The following is a 16813-nucleotide window of genomic DNA, read 5'->3' as shown; positions in this document are numbered from 1 at the left end:
CACTCTGTATCCTTCTTCATCAGAAATTAGTCTACTGCCATCAGAAGCTCCTGTAGAATCACTAGGTAATCTTTTGGATAGACTAGAAATGTCTGAACAACCGTCGACATCTAGGACTGTGTCATCCGACACAGCGATGGCAGAACTCCGTGCTATCACTCCAACAATGTTCGCCGGCATACCATCTGTCCCAACTAGCTCTCAGTCGCTAGAAGGGGCCCAATCAAGGGCTATTTCGACAGTATGGTCTGTTCCTGTTTGTTCATCTGGAATAGTATCCAGAAACTCCTATGTTGGGTCTCAACAAATCGATCTTTCAGGATGTCGATTTGGGCAGTCCGCTCCTCAGGGGAAAATCATTCCTTTAAGTACCGGGTTACCACCGTATGGGGGGCAGTATGCCCTTTTATTATCTCCTTCGGGAGGAAAACCGTACGGGAGTTCACAACAAAATCTAGGTTATGCTGGAATTACATCTAGTGGTTGGGTACCGACACTACCTCAACAACCAAGTGTTGTATATTTGATGCAACAATGTTTACCTATGTCAAACATACCAACTATGCCAGCCATTGTGATGGTGTCGCAAGTACAAGCGCTACCTGTTGTATGCCAACCTCAAGTTTCTCAGGATGTAATGCAACAGCCTCTTGACCCTGCAACTCAACCACAATCGCTGACTGGTGGGATGACACAGGCCAGAACGGGTACCATTACCCCTCACCTTGGTCAAACAGTTAGTATCGGGCAACAGCACATGGCGTCACAACCATGGCTGGTGCAATACCAACAACCGCAATTCCAACAAGTATACCAAGGATCTGAGCAACAAATCTTTGCAAATAGTGGGCAACCGTATATTCAAAACGGTCAAAACCAACCATTCTACAGTGGTTATGCCCACCAACCTTACCAAAGTTACCAGCATCAAATGCATTATGCTGGTATGCAAAGACCAACTGCTCAGGCGATTCCATCTTATCCTGGGTATGCTTCGCCTAACCTAAATCAACAGTTACCATTCGTGGAAACTTTAGAGTTACCAGATCTAAACCGGTTAACGAACGATCCAATCACTTACGCCCCTTGGTGGCCCGCAATTCCACATAAACTTCCGTCAGATATTCCTAAATTTAATGGAAATCCGGGTGAAGATCCGTCGAATCATGTGATGACCTTTCATCTATGGTGTTCATCGAACACCCTAAATGATGATTTGATTAGGCTTCGCCTTTTTCAGAGGACGTTAACTGGTCCAGCAGCAAAATGGTATATCGAATTGCCCAGAGCTTCGTTTGACAACTTTAGTACCCTAGCCACAACCTTTTTAACCCATTTTCAGTTACCAATAAGGTACAAAACAGGAACAAAACTCCTTACCAATTTCAAGCAAACAACAGCCACTCACATATCTGATCATATTCATGAGTGGCGACGTCACCGTAGAATGGTAAAAACATATGTTCCTGATCAGCTTTTAGCTAAATGGTTTATTAAGTCCTTGTTACCTTCTATTACAGAAGATGTGGCAAAAGGGGGAGTCGTCACAGAAGAGCAGGTTATTGCTCGTGCACAATATCTAGACTTGATTTATACTCAGTTTGGCACGCTCTACGATAAAATACCTCATGTGCCTAGACCGGAATTTTCCGTTCCTCCCCCTCCTAAATCAAACAATGACTCTCATGCCGGCAATGACGTGATTGGCACAACAGACACAAAATCGACAAGGGCTACATCCAAAAAGGCCCGTAAGAATTCCAGTCAAAATGCAAATGAAGAACTTCTTGCCTCGGAAGTAAATGTCGTCTTGACAGACAAAGGCAAAGAAACCAAGCGACCAGGAGGCAAGAAGAAAAGCCAAGGGAAGAAGAAGAAATAGGAAGAATCATCACCTAAAAAATCTTCTGCAAACCCACCTGGAAATAGGAAACTAAAATATCCTTGCATGATATGTGATGAGGATCATCGGACACCAGACTGTCTGCACAGAGCTGAGGTTAAAAAATTCTTCAAGAATTCAAAGACCTTTGCAATGTTAACTAATCCGTTTCCGAACCCACGAACAAATCTGGTTGCTAATGAAAATGCTTCCCCGTCCCAAGTGCTAATGTTGTCGAAACAACAAAATGATGCTTTAATATCGACAAGGAACAACGATTATGGAAATCCACAGATGTCGAAAAACAAGGATAAAGATCAACCTAGTAGTTCGACAACAACTTCGACAGAAGTTGTGCCACCCATCATTCTAGAACTGACAATAAAACCGCCAAAGGGAGTAGTACACAAATCGACATTTAATCCTCATGCAAGAGTAGCACATCATTATAATATAGTGGAAGATTTGGCCCAATCACCATCCGCTATGTCGACCCTTGAGGTGCTACAAAATTGCCCATCCCAAAAGCAGGCTTTATTATCAGCAATCGGTGGGATAGACCCAAAGGATTCTAATCTTGTGTCCTTTGATCATAAAGGATACGACCCACAGTTACCAGCTCAGCTAGCTTTCCTCATTCAAGTGAAAGCCCTCAACAAAACTGTTCATAGAACAATTATTGATGAGGGGGCATCTACATGTATTATGTCGATGAGTTGCTGGAAAACTTTAGGGTCTCCAACCTTGTCAAGATCATCGACGACATTAAAAGCATTTGATGGACGAACATATACCCCATATGGTATTCTAAGTAACTTGCAAGTTGAACTAGGGGGGAAAACAGTAGAAATAGATGTCGAAGTGATCGACGGAAACCTCGATTACAACATCCTACTGGGAAGACCATGGATATATGCTATGGCTGCCGTTGTATCGACCTATTTTAGGAAGATTGCATTTCCTTTTCAAGGAAGAATTACAATCATCAATCAACAAACTTTCCTCCCCAATGGTTCCCAAGTTACGGGAAGCATTCCGATGATCCATGGAAGCAACCATTCGCTTCAAAATATCGGAGTAGGCCTACTAAAAGACCCTGTATTAATGGGTACTTTCGCCCTCCCGCCTCCAATCAATCTGGCGGAAGTTGCATCCATAGGAACCTGCAATATGATTTCTTCGATTCAAAAGATCTCAGAAAACGATATGAACATGGATCATACAAGGGTATTGCCTCCAAGCCCAATAGAGATATTGTAGCAATCAATGTTTCTAGCATGGAAGGCAAACCCAAAGCAACGCTCATCAAGCGTTTGGATAGATAGGTCTGAAGAATATGGCACCCCTTTAGATCCTTGGTCGAGAGTGTATTACACCGACAAAGGAATCCTTCAATCGATAGTAATTGAAGAGGGGCCATGGAAAGATTACCACCATCATTCCCTTCTTCCAAATTGTGAAGAAGATACTCCGAATGACCTTCATCATCCCTCAGTTTTTGATTTCCTATCAAATACTGTAAACACAGTGGATTCCGAGCGAAACTTGTCCAACATTGAAGAGACTATCGCCATAAATATCTCAACCAAAACAAATATTGTAGAGAATATTTATGTTGGCAAATGTTGTTCTACTTCAGAACTGGAAATATATAACTCTCTTTTTCACGAATTTAGAGATGTCTTTGCTTCGTCATATGATGAAATGCCAGGCATTGACTCGAGTATCGTTGAACACGAGATAAAGATGTATCCAGATGTCAAACCAATACGACAATGGCTACGGTAGGTGCACCCCAAGAAAGCCACTGCCATTAAAGCAGAAGTTGAAAAACTTCTCCATGCTGGTTTCATTTACCCGGTGCCTCTAACCGATTGGGTATCGAACATTGTTCCTGTTATGATAAAACAAGGAACAATAAGAGTGTGCATCGATTATAGGGATGTAAATCAAGCTTGTCCAAAAGAAAACTACCCTACACCCTTTATCGACCAGATAATTGATGAATGCACCGGATGTGAAATCTTTTCGTTTATGGATGGATTCTCCGAGTATAATCAAATAAATATCCGCCCACAGGACCAGTCAAACACTGCATTTATTTGTCCGTGGGGCACATTCGCATATCGAAAATTACCCTTTGGTTTAAAGAACGCAGGGGCAACGTTTCAGAGGGCAATGAATTACGCCTTCCATGACATCAAAAACATCGTTCAACCATATCTCGATGACCTTCCGGCTCATTCACGAAAACGGACTTATCATCCGCAGCATTTAAGAGCGATATTTCTATGTTGCCGACACTACAAGATATGACTCAATCCACACAAATGTGTGTTCTGTGTCAGTTCTGGTCGTTTACTCGGCTTTGTAGTCTCAAAGGACGGGATTTGTCTCGACCCATGTAAGGTTCAGGCAATCATAAATTTGCCTCCACCTTTGAATTTGCTTCAGACTCAGAAACTACAAGGGAAAGCAAACTTTCTGAGGAGGTTCATTCCAAATTACGCCGAACTTGCTAAAGGTTATACACGTCTATTGAAAAAAGAGGTGCCCTTCGATTGGGATCAGGTTGTGCAAGCTTCCTTTGATGCTTTGAAAGAATCTCTAATGAAAGCATCATTAATGTACGCGCCTGATTATCAAAAAGACTTTAACCTGTATCTGGCTACAGCGGATACAACCATCGCCATGGTTTTAGTTCAAGAAGACAACAGAATTGAACATCCTATATATTATTTAAGTAGAAACTTAAATGATACAGAAAGAAAATATTCTTATGTTGAAAAGCTAGTGTTAGCAGCAGTTCAAGCGATACAGAGATTTCAACATTACTTCCTCTTTCGGAAAACTACCATTCTGTCAGATTGCAACCCCATGACTTACATATTGTCGCGACAGTTGCAGGGGGGCAAATATTCAAAATGGATAGCAATTCTACAAGAGTTTGACCTGGAATTTGTAAAATCCAAATCAAAGAAAGCCCTTGTTTTCACGGAATTATTATGCAATCTCCCATCGTCGTCCAACAATAAAACGTCCGAAGAAACAATCGTGGATGAATCTTTGTTTCTGATATCTTCAAGCAATCCATGGTATAGAGATATAATCATCTATCTCCAAACCCAAAAATATACGCCTAATACCTCACGATCTAAACAAAAGCGTATCAAATACCAATCGAAACACTACATGATCGTCGGTGATACCCTTTACCGTCGTGGTGTCGATATAGTTCTAAGGAGGTGCCTCACTCACGACGAGGCCGAAAAAGTCCTGAATGATTGTCATTCAGCCGCGTGTGGGGGGCATCAATCAGGTTACGCTACAACGCAGAAAATTTTGCGAATAGGATACTTGTGGCCAACGATGTTTAAAGATTGCATAACCGCGGTCAGAAGTTGCCATGACTGTCAAATTTTCGATAGCAAAACCAGAAAACCACCTACATCTCTACAGTCGATAGTTGTTGTTGGGCTATTCGCCAAATGGGGCATCGATTTCATGACATGTAACCCCACCTCGACCGGGGGGCATGGGTATATAATAGTCGCAGTTGACTATTTTACCAAATGGGCTGAGGCGATGCCTACATTAAATAACATTGGTGAAACAACTGCCCTTTTATTTTTCAATCATGTAGTCGCCAGATTCAGCATCCCACAGGCTATAGTCACAGATCATGGATTGCATTTTCGCAATCACATGATGGTCGAATTAGCTGCCAAATTAGGGTTGTCACATGACAGCTCTACTCCATATTATCCACAAGCCAACGGACAAGTTGAAGCAATCAACAAAGTCTTGAAGCGCATGATGCAAAAAATGATTGGAGTTCACAAAAGGAGTTGGCACCTGATCCTGTACTCAACCTTGTGGGCATACCGAACATCAGTAAGAAATGCAACCGAGTTCACACCTTTCCAACTGGTGTATGACCTAGAAACAATCTTACCGATTCAGTGTGAAATCTCGTCCCTCAAACTCGCAATCGATCTTCTCCCCGGAACTTCAGAAGAGGAGGCTCGTTTCTTGGAACTAATCCAATTGGATGAAACCCGTCATGATGCCGCTTTGGCTAAAGAAGCCCATAAGAAACGAGTCAAAGCACAGTTCGACAATAATGTCAAACCCCGTGTCTTCTCAGAAGGTGATTTGGTCTTGCTTTATGAAAAAGAATCCGATAAATTGGGAGCAGGTAAATTCAAGTCTTTATGGATGGGCCCCTATATTGTTAAACGAGTGTTAGCAAAAGGAGCCTACGAGTTAATGGATTATGATGGGATTCCACTGGCACAACCTTGCAACGGGTTGTACCTTAAGCGTTACTATGCATGATTCAGTATAGTAACCTATCTGCTTTTGTTATGTTTTTGTTTTCGCTAAAGTATTTGTTTTGGTCAAGTAATCCACTTTTACATTTATTGCAGATGTCAAACCTATTGGAGGCATGGGTTGCATATGCCGACGGAGCAAGTCGTAGTTCGCGGAACCTATCTTCTGCGGCCTGGGCCATTTTTGATCCAAGCGGCGAGTTAGTAAGTTTCAGAGGGGTATGTATTGGTCGATCAACGAATAACATCGTTGAATATAGTGCGTTGATAGAACTTCTCTCTGATGCCATCACACATGGCATACCCCGACTGATTGTCAGGCGAGACTCACAACTCGTCATACTACAACTCAATGGTATCTACTCTATCCAAAATCCAGCTATTTATCGCATGTTCCTAAGGGTTAAGATTTTGGAAAGGCAATTTGATTTTATTTAGTATCAACATATTTCCAGAAACTTAAACACATTAACCGACTCATTCGCAAATTATGTGTTAGATCGACATTTGCAACATTTATAAAAGAAGCATTTCATCAATATTTGCATTTGGAACATAGCACTTAACCAAAATAAAACTTCGAAAATCAAAAATATATTTAACTGTTTATAGTTTACATATAATGTTTTGTAACCAAGACGAAATTGGCCAAATGACCCAAAACTCAAAAACGTTGGGGGCACCCCAATCTAATGATGCTCGTGATAACAAGTCACTGCCTACGCGATCATGCGCAGAAGCCTCGTCCATCGACTTGGCACACCAGTAGTATGTCACTGCAACCTCAAAGGCAGCTCATCAATCCTCACATCTGGAATACCGAGAGTGAGGCCCTCGACCTGATCCTGTAGTGCTGAAAGAGTCTCGACCACATCAAGGTCGCAAACGATGGTCGTTCCAACGGCCTCTCCTGCAGGGGTGGCAGCTGGCACTCTCAGGCGTACTACTTGATCCGGATTTAAGTAGGAACGCAATAGATTACAGAGATAACCATAAATACAGAGATGCAATAACCATAAACACAGAGATGCAGCGGAAATAATGCTTCATTTCATTAATGGAAAATACTGAAATATGCTTACAACCCGAAATGGAAATAACCCAGCTAGGGCGATGGTAGCTATCTCTGAGAAGAGATGTGCGGCTACATGCCTCTGAACTGTTCCAAACTGTATTACAATGAGGCTCGAAGGCCTATTTATTGTTGAGAAACAATGGAAAACCCTTCACATCCCGAAACCTAACCCTAGAAGATGAAACGCCAAATTGTGGGCCCCGTTTGGGTAAATTGGTACATCAATTTCCCGGGGTCGTAACTTTGGCATACGATCTCCGTTTGACGCTTACGATAGCTCGTTAGAAAGATCTATCCGAGTACTACCACTTTGGGAGGCAACATCGGTCTATGACCCATGTAGCCCCAGAATCCCAAAAAAACGTCGTTTAGGGCCTCAAAACGGCTCCGGAAGTTCGGGACCCGAAAAAACTGCTAAAAATAGTAAACTGTGCTACAATTTAGGAAACTGAAAAGACTGAAAGAGACAGTTGTGGGGGTCCAAATGGGTTGGTGGGTGGCCACCAACATCCACCTGGATCACTACTGGCCGAACGGGACCAACATCTGCACGAACACATGAGTTATGATTAGTCTTGATAGAATTAAGCACAATGACATTATAAAGAAGAAACAATAAACAGAAATATGGTCAAATAATTTACCAATGGCACCGCATTGCTCGCCAGCCGGCAGTACCAAATCTGGGTCACCCTGGAAGTCCATGCCGGCATATGGATACTTGGAATAAACCATCTCCTGATGATCAAACCACCCGAAGAAGGTATTAGAAAAAGAAATCTGAGATTGACCAGCATGTATAGACATGTGGTCAACCCATCTCTGCATCCGTGGTTCAGTTGGTGGAGGTAAACCGAGTGCAATATACTGCGGCTGCATCAGGGGTATCTTCTCCAAGGCGAAGGCGGTCAAAATAGAACCGTACCCAAATTTCTTCAACCTCCCGCTTTTCACCTTGGTCAACTGTTCTTTCGTCACTCGTTCCTCAAAAGCCAAGTCTTCTTTAAGCTCTTTTCAATCGACTCGTAAAATATGAAACGATTGCCGAGCCATTGGCCTCTCCTGCTCATTAAAAGGACCGGAAGTGCTATCCCTCCTTTAGATTTTAATCTTTTTGGACTTGAGGGATCATTACACAAAAAGATCGAGCGCTTGTTTTGTTCGGCTCATTAAAAGTATCGAAAATTCATCCCTTCTATATTGTTTTATACTTTTTCAGACTTAAGGGATTAGATGAAGAAAAATGAATGTTGGAGTTTTCTTTACGTCCCTTTTCAGACTCTCTAAAATTGAAAAGGACCGAGTTATCTTTGTCGTTAAACTCGTTAAAAAAAATTTTAGCCACAAACTTGTCCATGGCAGACAAGAACGAGTTTCACTATCGCTAGGCTCGATAAAAAATAGCGATGGGTTTGCCCGAAGGGCAAATTATAGAACAAGCATATGTTATCCTCCTCAAGCTTGATAAAAATAAAGAGGTACTAGTCAGCAATGACTGGGGAAAAATTGGGAAGAAAAATTGAAGAAACTTTGTTGGTAGCAAGTCGCTCTTGAACATGACACTTTCACTCCGCATCCATGTCGGGTTGGGTTGTTTCATTCATCGGTCACATCACCATGGTCACATCACACCATCCACATTTGGGGTTAATGCTACCAATCCATCATGTCAGTGTCACCAATATGTTCAAGAGAAGTCATCCAGAGAATTCACCTATGTCTCACCCGCCGCAATACATCTATACTCCATTCTTTCATGACCGCCATCCTGAACTTTATATCATCAGACAGTTTTCACCTCCATTAAAATCATTTGCTCCGTTTCATGTCATTGATGTGGGATTCATCAAGGCCCTCCTATGACAGATCACTTCTTGTCGACATCAGCTCATTATCCAAGAAGTCGATCTAGGAACACCCCTTCAGTACTTTGAAGCTTGCATGCCTTAATGGCAAGTTTCTCACTTCCGGTGAAAGGTTTACATCAATGGCCTTCGACCGAAAGATTTTACGTGGTGTTTGATGCCAAGTCATTTATTCATGCCACGTGAATTGTATTGCAATACCTTGAGGGTCATTATCATGATCAGTGATTCCTCTCGTGCCTGTTAACAGCTTACATTATTGGCTGGTAATCAGGCGATGTCTTTCCATGTTAAACTCCAAAAACATCTTTCACATTGATCGAATTGTACTTTGAGTGAAGATCGAACGAGATTGAAGACCCCGGATCTAGTTTCATCCATCCGGGCTGCGATATATATTCAGGAAAATAAAGACATCAAATGTACAGCATTACGGCACAGATAATCATCCAATCAGAGGGATGATGGCTCTTCCAGAATCATCAGTCTATACTCAGACGATTGTCTGTCCTATGTACATGAAAATGAATTTATAAAGCTGAGCATGGGAATGTCCGCCTCAGCTAGATCATGAGAATGTTATGAAGATAATATATTGTGCTGTGTCTTATTACAGGTCTCCTCTCGGCTTGAAGGAACTCCGGATCCTCATTATAAAGCATTTCACCCGACATCAAAAAGATTAACGACCTCATGCTTTAGGGGGAAACTGTTATAGATATTTTTGGGCCCTACAACCCCAAGCATGAAATATCCATAAACTAAGGGCTCCTAAGTCCCTAAAAGTGTTGTTCCAACTCCTAAAGGAACAAGGTCAACTAATTACAGCTTCTCCGAGAAGTTCTCCATGAAAAACTGCTCATAACTAGTCAAAACAGGATCATTGCACTTGCTCCATGGCTAGGGTGCATTGCATCTCACCTGAGTACACTGGGTAGGTGTGTTGCATTTCAAAAATCCCTTCTATGGGGTGCAATGAGCGAGAAGAGACAAATGGCAGTGTCATTCTGTAAGGTGGAAAAGCATGGAATCTTCCAGAAGTTTCTCCTGTGACACTTGCCTCTCTGAATTCGACCAAGGATGAGTAAGATATCCTCAATCTCCAAGTGGAAGCAAGAACTATCAGTGGGAGGACACTAGTCAAATCACAAGTTGACTCATCTCCATTACAGATATCTATATATGGATCCCTCATCCCAGAGATCCAGAGGCTGGAATTTTGCATCTTGTAAGGAATTGTTGTTGGTTTCTTGAGGTAACATCAGTGTATGTTGGGTGATCTAAGCTTTGTATGAGGTGAAAGGAGGGCTTTCTTGTCAAGAGGATGATGCTGGGTCGGAACAGCTGGTTGTAACTCTCTTGACTTTTTCTTGATTATCAATAAAGCTATTCTTGTTTTCTTCCATACTCTTGTGTAATCTATGTTTCATGCATTTGTATGGTTAATCTACATCTGACCCTAGATTGTTTATGATAATAGATCCATGTTCTTGTATAGTTTTATGCTGCTGTGATCCTACAGGTACTCCGTGAAGCTGGGTATACGAGAAGGCAAGTAGTGAAAGACTATCAGAAGAGAGAAGAATCGAACAAGGAGTCAAGCGCAAGACAGAGGTTGGTCTCCTTATTCTTCTTTCATCTATCTCTCATAAAAGAAAATGAAAGTAGACTTTACTTTGTTTGTTTCTAAGGTAGCTGCCACACCTTAGTGGGATAGAGCAGTTCTATATAGACACTTTCCCTGTAACACCAAGGATGTACAGAATAAGCTTGAGCAGACAACAGAGTTAGGGATATTTTTGGAGTACATTGATACACCTCACAACTATTGGGCATACTTGCTGACCAGCAAGATGATAGTGGTTCGCAAGTGTCAGGCCAGGGTAACTCCAGAATGAATGAGCGGAAGAAAAAACTGATTGATTTATTCATTAGCTAACTATCATTTATATACATAAATATGACGGATCAGTTCATCTTCTTGATGACTGTCCAGTTCACCCATCTGTTGAGGATTAGGTGTCAACATTCCCCCCCTTAATCTGAAGGGATGTTGGTGAGTCCAAGCATCGTTCTAAATCTTTCAAGCTTTTCTCTTCCAAGCGCTTTGGTGAAGATGTCTGCAATTTGCTTGTTTGTGGAACAATGACGGAGATGGATTGTTTTGGCCTCAACATGATGTCGGATCAGATGATATTTAGTATTGATGTGCTTAGTACGATCATGGAACTTTGGGTTCTTGGCCAACTTTATTGCAGAGGTGTTATCAATCATGAGTGGAGTTGATTGTGTTTGTTTTACCTGCAAATCTTCAAGAATTTTCCTGAGCCACACAATTTCTTTCGTTGCTTCAGCTACTGCCACGTATTCTGCTTCTGTTGTGGAATCTGCTGGAACTGATTGTTTGCGTGATCTCCAGGAGATAGCTCCTGATCCAAGACTCATAGCATATCCTGAAGTGGATACCCCAGTTTCTTTGTCTCCATCGAAGTCTGAATCAGAGTATCCAATCAAGCTGAAGTCATCCACCTGTGTATACTTGATTCCAAGGTCTTGAGTTCCCTTCAAGTACCTTAGAATTCTTTTTGCAGCAAACCAATGTCCCTCACAAGGCTTTTGCATAAACCTGGAGAGGATTCCAACGGCAAATGAAATTTCTGGTCTGGTAGTAGTGAGGTAGATGAGACTTCCTACAAGCTGTCTATACTTTGTTGCATCCTCAAATTCCTTTCCTTCAATAGATGTGAGCTTCAAGTTTTGTTCCATTGGAGTAGAAAGAGGATTGCACTCTGTCATGCCAAATCTATTTAACAAATCTCCAATGTATTTATTTTGAGAAAGAAATATGCACTTTGGATGTTGGGTTACTTCAATGCCAAGATAGTAATGAACATAGCCCAAATCAGTCATTTCAAAAAATTTTCCTAATTCTTTCTTTATGGATGCAATATAGCTTTCATTGTTCCCTGTCATTAAAAGATCATCTACATATACCACAAGATATACAACTGTTTTGCCAACTTTCTTGACAAATAAAGTTGCATCATCAAGATCAAAATGATTGAAGTTGAGTTTCAGAAGATGCTCAGTTAGTTTTTCATACCAGGCTCGTGGTGCTTGTTTGAGGCCATACAAGGACTTCACAAGTTTGCATACTTTATGTTCATGTCCTTTCACAACAAATCCTTCAGGCTGGGACATAAAAACATTCTCTTTTAGATCTCCATTCAAGAATGCAGTTTTTACATCCATTTGATGGACTTTCCAACCGTTCTGAGCAGCTAGTGCAAAGAGTGTCCGGATGGTGGCCCATTTTGCTGTGGGGGCAAAAGTTTCCTCATAATCGACCCCTTCCTTTTGTGAAAAACCTTTTGCCACAAGCCTAGCTTTGTGCTTGTCAAGTGAGCCATCAGCTTTGTATTTGTTCTTGTAGACCCACTTGCAGCCAATTGGTTTGGTTCCAAATGGAGGATCAACGAGCTTGCAAGTGCCATTCTTTATGAGGGCATCATACTCCTTCTGCATCGCTTCTTTCCATTCATCATGAGAAGCAGCTTCTTTGAAGGAAGTTGGTTCAAAATCTGTAGACAAGTTCAATTCACAATCATAAGTAACATCCATATCAACAGGTGAATTAGAGTTATCTACATCACCTCCATCTTGTCGGTTTGTATTTCTGGTTCTTGTTTTTCCAATTTCATCAGGATGAACACTTTCAAGTGTCTTTGTCAGCCACTTTGGGGGACCTTTCTGAGATGGTCCAGGTTGCCCTGTTGATTGAGTTGGGTCTGAATCAAGATTGAGTCTCCCAATTCTATCAATTACATCACTTAAAGCATCATTCGTTGTTGGAGTGTCATGCAGGGGAGATTGTTCTTCAGAAGAAGATTCCACATGTTGATCTAGTATAGGAATTCCCCCTTCAAGATGTGGAATCTGATTATCAAACTCTTGAAATGATTTCGGTTTTGTGAATTTATCCAAGCGATCAAGTTGCCCCTCAACAACACTGTCAGATTTGGATGATTCAAGAAAAATGACATCTCTAGATAAAACAAACTTTTTATTTACTTCATCATAGAGGCGGTATGCTTTAGATGTGTTTGAATACCCCAGGAAGATACACTTACGACTTCTAGCACCAAGTTTGTTTCTATGTACCTTTGGTATTAAAGCATAACAGGTGGAACCAAAGATCCTGAGATGTTTTACCGAAGGAACATGTCCATACCACATTTCATAAGTAGTCTTGTTTCTTATAGCACTAGATGGACATCTATTCTTTATATATGCAGCACATAGAACAGCATCAGCCCAAAACATTGTCTTTACATTTTTGAAGAAAAGCATGGATCATACCATATTCAAAATTGTTCTGTTCATTCTTTCAGCTACACCATTCTGTTGAGGATTATAAGGCACAGTTGTTTGATGTTTAATCCCATGTTGGCGAAGATAGTGTTCAAATTCATTTGATGTATATTCTTTTCCATTATCAGTGCGAATAGACCCAATATGAGATTGTGCATCATTTTCAATCCACTTATGAAAATTCTTGAATGTTTGAAAAGCATCAGATTTGTTCTTCAATAAATAAACCCAACACATTCTGGTGTAATCATCAATAAATGTCATGATATATTTGTTTCCATTTCCAGAAGGAACAGGCATTGGACCACATAAATCTGAATGAATGAGTTCAAGCTTCCTATGTGCTCTTGAATGTGAATCATGAAAAGACTGTTTGCTATGCTTTCCTAGAATGCAAGCATCACATTGCTTATGTTTTCTAGGAATTGTAGGCAAACCAACAACAACATTTTTCTTTAATAAGCGAAGACTGTCATAGTTTAAATGTCCAAATCTAGCATGCCATAATAAACTTGATGGAAGTGTACCTTCTTCATGATGAGAAATATATGAGAAAAGTTGTGCATGAGCAGAGGTTCCTTGCAGTTTAAGAAGTCTTTCTTCTTCTATACCCCTCATGACAAGTGAGTGGTCAGATGCCTTTCTTACCTCAAGCTTTCCATCAAACATATGAATGGAGTGACCTTGTTGGCGGATGTGGACCAGGGACAGCAAGTTTCTCTTGAGCTGTGGGAGATATAGAACATGATCCAGAAGAAAGTCTGGAAGACCAGGCAGTTTAAGCTTGATTGTGCCAAGCCCTGATGGCTTGATTTTTGACTGATCTGCAAAGTATACTGCTCCATCAACATTGTCAGTGAAATCTTCAAAAAAATCTTTCCTATGAGTCATATGACAGGTTGCTCCTGAATCAAGCAACCAATCATTTTTCGAAGAAGCAAGTGAAGCATTAAACAAATCTTCATTTACTCCAATGTTACATTGTGCCTCAATATAGTGAGCAGATTCAGGTGCTTTACCTTTGTCTGTGTCATCAGTTTTACCTTTCTGCTGATTTATTCTCTGCTCAATCTTTTCCCATGGTAGCTTGCATGTAGAAGCATCATGTGATCCATTTCGTTTGCAGCAAATGTAATGTAAGTCTGCCTTTTCTTCTTGAGGGTGTCTGCCCCCCCTGCCTCTGAAATATCTTCTTCTTTCTCTTGAATGCATACTGTAACAAAATTATTTCTGCTGATAATAAAAAATTTCCTCACTTCAATATCACTTTAATGCTTTAACTTTTCAAAGCAGTATGATAAAAAAAACTGTGCAATATTACAACTGCTTTGAATGAACAAAACTGTGCAATATCATAGGCATTCAAATCAAAGGCTGATGATTTTAAATCCTTTCATCAGCATCTCCAAAACTATAATCCTCTGAAACAAATGATATGTAGACAGGCTCGACCCCCTTAAATAATGTACATATATAAATGCCGTTTCAATACAACGCTCACTGCAATGCATATGTTGTCATATTGACGTATTTCAATGCAAGGTTCAATAATTTCATTCAATGCAGAGGCATTAGAGTTTTGACTAGCATTTAGCACCACAAAGAGAACCGGCCAACCTTCAATGCACTAAGGATTGGCTAGAGATACTAATATTAAACGCGCATGTACTATTCCAACACATGGACTGAGTGCTTTATTAAACTGCTCACAGACTTCAAGGCTCAACGCACATAAAATTCAACATATTTCAACCAACATATTGAAACTTCGCAGAGATATTTCAAGGAGATGAGCTAGTGTATCGATTACAATACAAAGAGAATAGACTCGGATGCATAGAATCAGCAGAGTATATGTACAGATAATAGGAGCAGTTATACCAGCGATTCTTACAATGCCAAAACAATGTTATACTACCAGTGTTCTTCAACAGGGGCAGCGTACAAATCAACATTTTCAACAAAGCGTTCTTCAAAAGCTTCATTCATATAACATGCAACAGGAATGTCAGCCTTATATGCCAAAAATTTCAACGTGTATGCCAAAACTTCCGCATCAATCCTTTCACGCCCAGCACCAGGTTCTGCTCACACTGCATTTCTTTGTTTTCCCATTCTTATGTTTATGTTAAGATGGGAAGAATGTCATTTCGGGCCAACACGCTTCCGCTGTCAGGCCAAGACTCCAGACGGGTAATGAATCGTAGTGGTTTTTGTGGGATGCGATTTACACAGCTTGAAGGCTACCTTGATTTGGAACCATACGATACGTTAGCTTTACGGGTTAGAGGAGATGGACGCTGCTACATATCAACTATACAGAGAACTGGGTTAATGTGCCTGGCACAACAGAAAACAATACTCTCAAAATAATCTCGAAGCAGACGGAAACCAGTCAGTCGTTCAAAGGAAATGGCAGACGGAAACCAGTGAGTCAAACTGGGTAAAAAACGGAAGCAGAGAGGAGCATGCAGATATTATGATATCTACGCAGCTGGGTAGAGGCGTTGGACGGTGGAAGACGGTGGGAGAACGTTACATGCCTCTCTGGGCAGCGACAGAGGCAGAGTAGTGTCAGGAAAACATTTCAGGCAGATGCATTGGCCAGGCAAACGTTCAGGCAATGCGCAGAGTAGCGCTCAGGATTGAGCAGCTCTCAGGACAGCAGGAGTTACAACTATTTTTGGGACCTGTGCTCTGATACCATGTCAGGCCAGGGTAACTCCAGAATGAATGAGCGGAAGAAAAAACCGATTGATTTATTCATTAGCTAACTATCATTTATATACATAAATATGACGGATCAGTTCATCTTCTTGATGACTGTCCAGTTCACCCATCCGTTGCGGATTAGGTGTCAACAGCAAGGATGTCAGATTCGATGAGGAGAAGGCCATACGAGTTTCCCTTGAGAGGGAGCTTGTGCTACATGAGGATGAGGTTGTTTTAGCTCTGAAGGTTGAGTATCCTCAGATTGATGTGGAGCATCCACATGCAGAGGATCTGGGAGTGGAGAGATCCACTCAAGAAGAGTCTTCCAGAGAGGGAAGATAGCACACTTGGGAGGCTGAAAAATTGTTGGATGATGCATGGAAGAATGTGGGAGCACTCACTTCTCAGCACAAGAAAAGGAGGTCACCTGAGAGGTACACTGGATACATTGCTCTTATGGTTGAATGTGTTGAGACAAAGCCATTTTCCTTTAAGGAAGTAGTGTAGCAGCCGGTTTGGGTTGATCCCATGGTGGAGGAGTATGACTCCATAGTTCGTAACAATGTTTGGGATG

This window comes from Pinus tabuliformis, chromosome 2_2, assembly GCF_031772625.1.
Source record: "Pinus tabuliformis cultivar Carrire ecotype Pingquan chromosome 2_2, CPIR1, whole genome shotgun sequence".
NCBI lineage: Eukaryota > Viridiplantae > Streptophyta > Pinopsida > Pinales > Pinaceae > Pinus > Pinus tabuliformis.
This window is presented reverse-complemented; position numbering follows the sequence as displayed.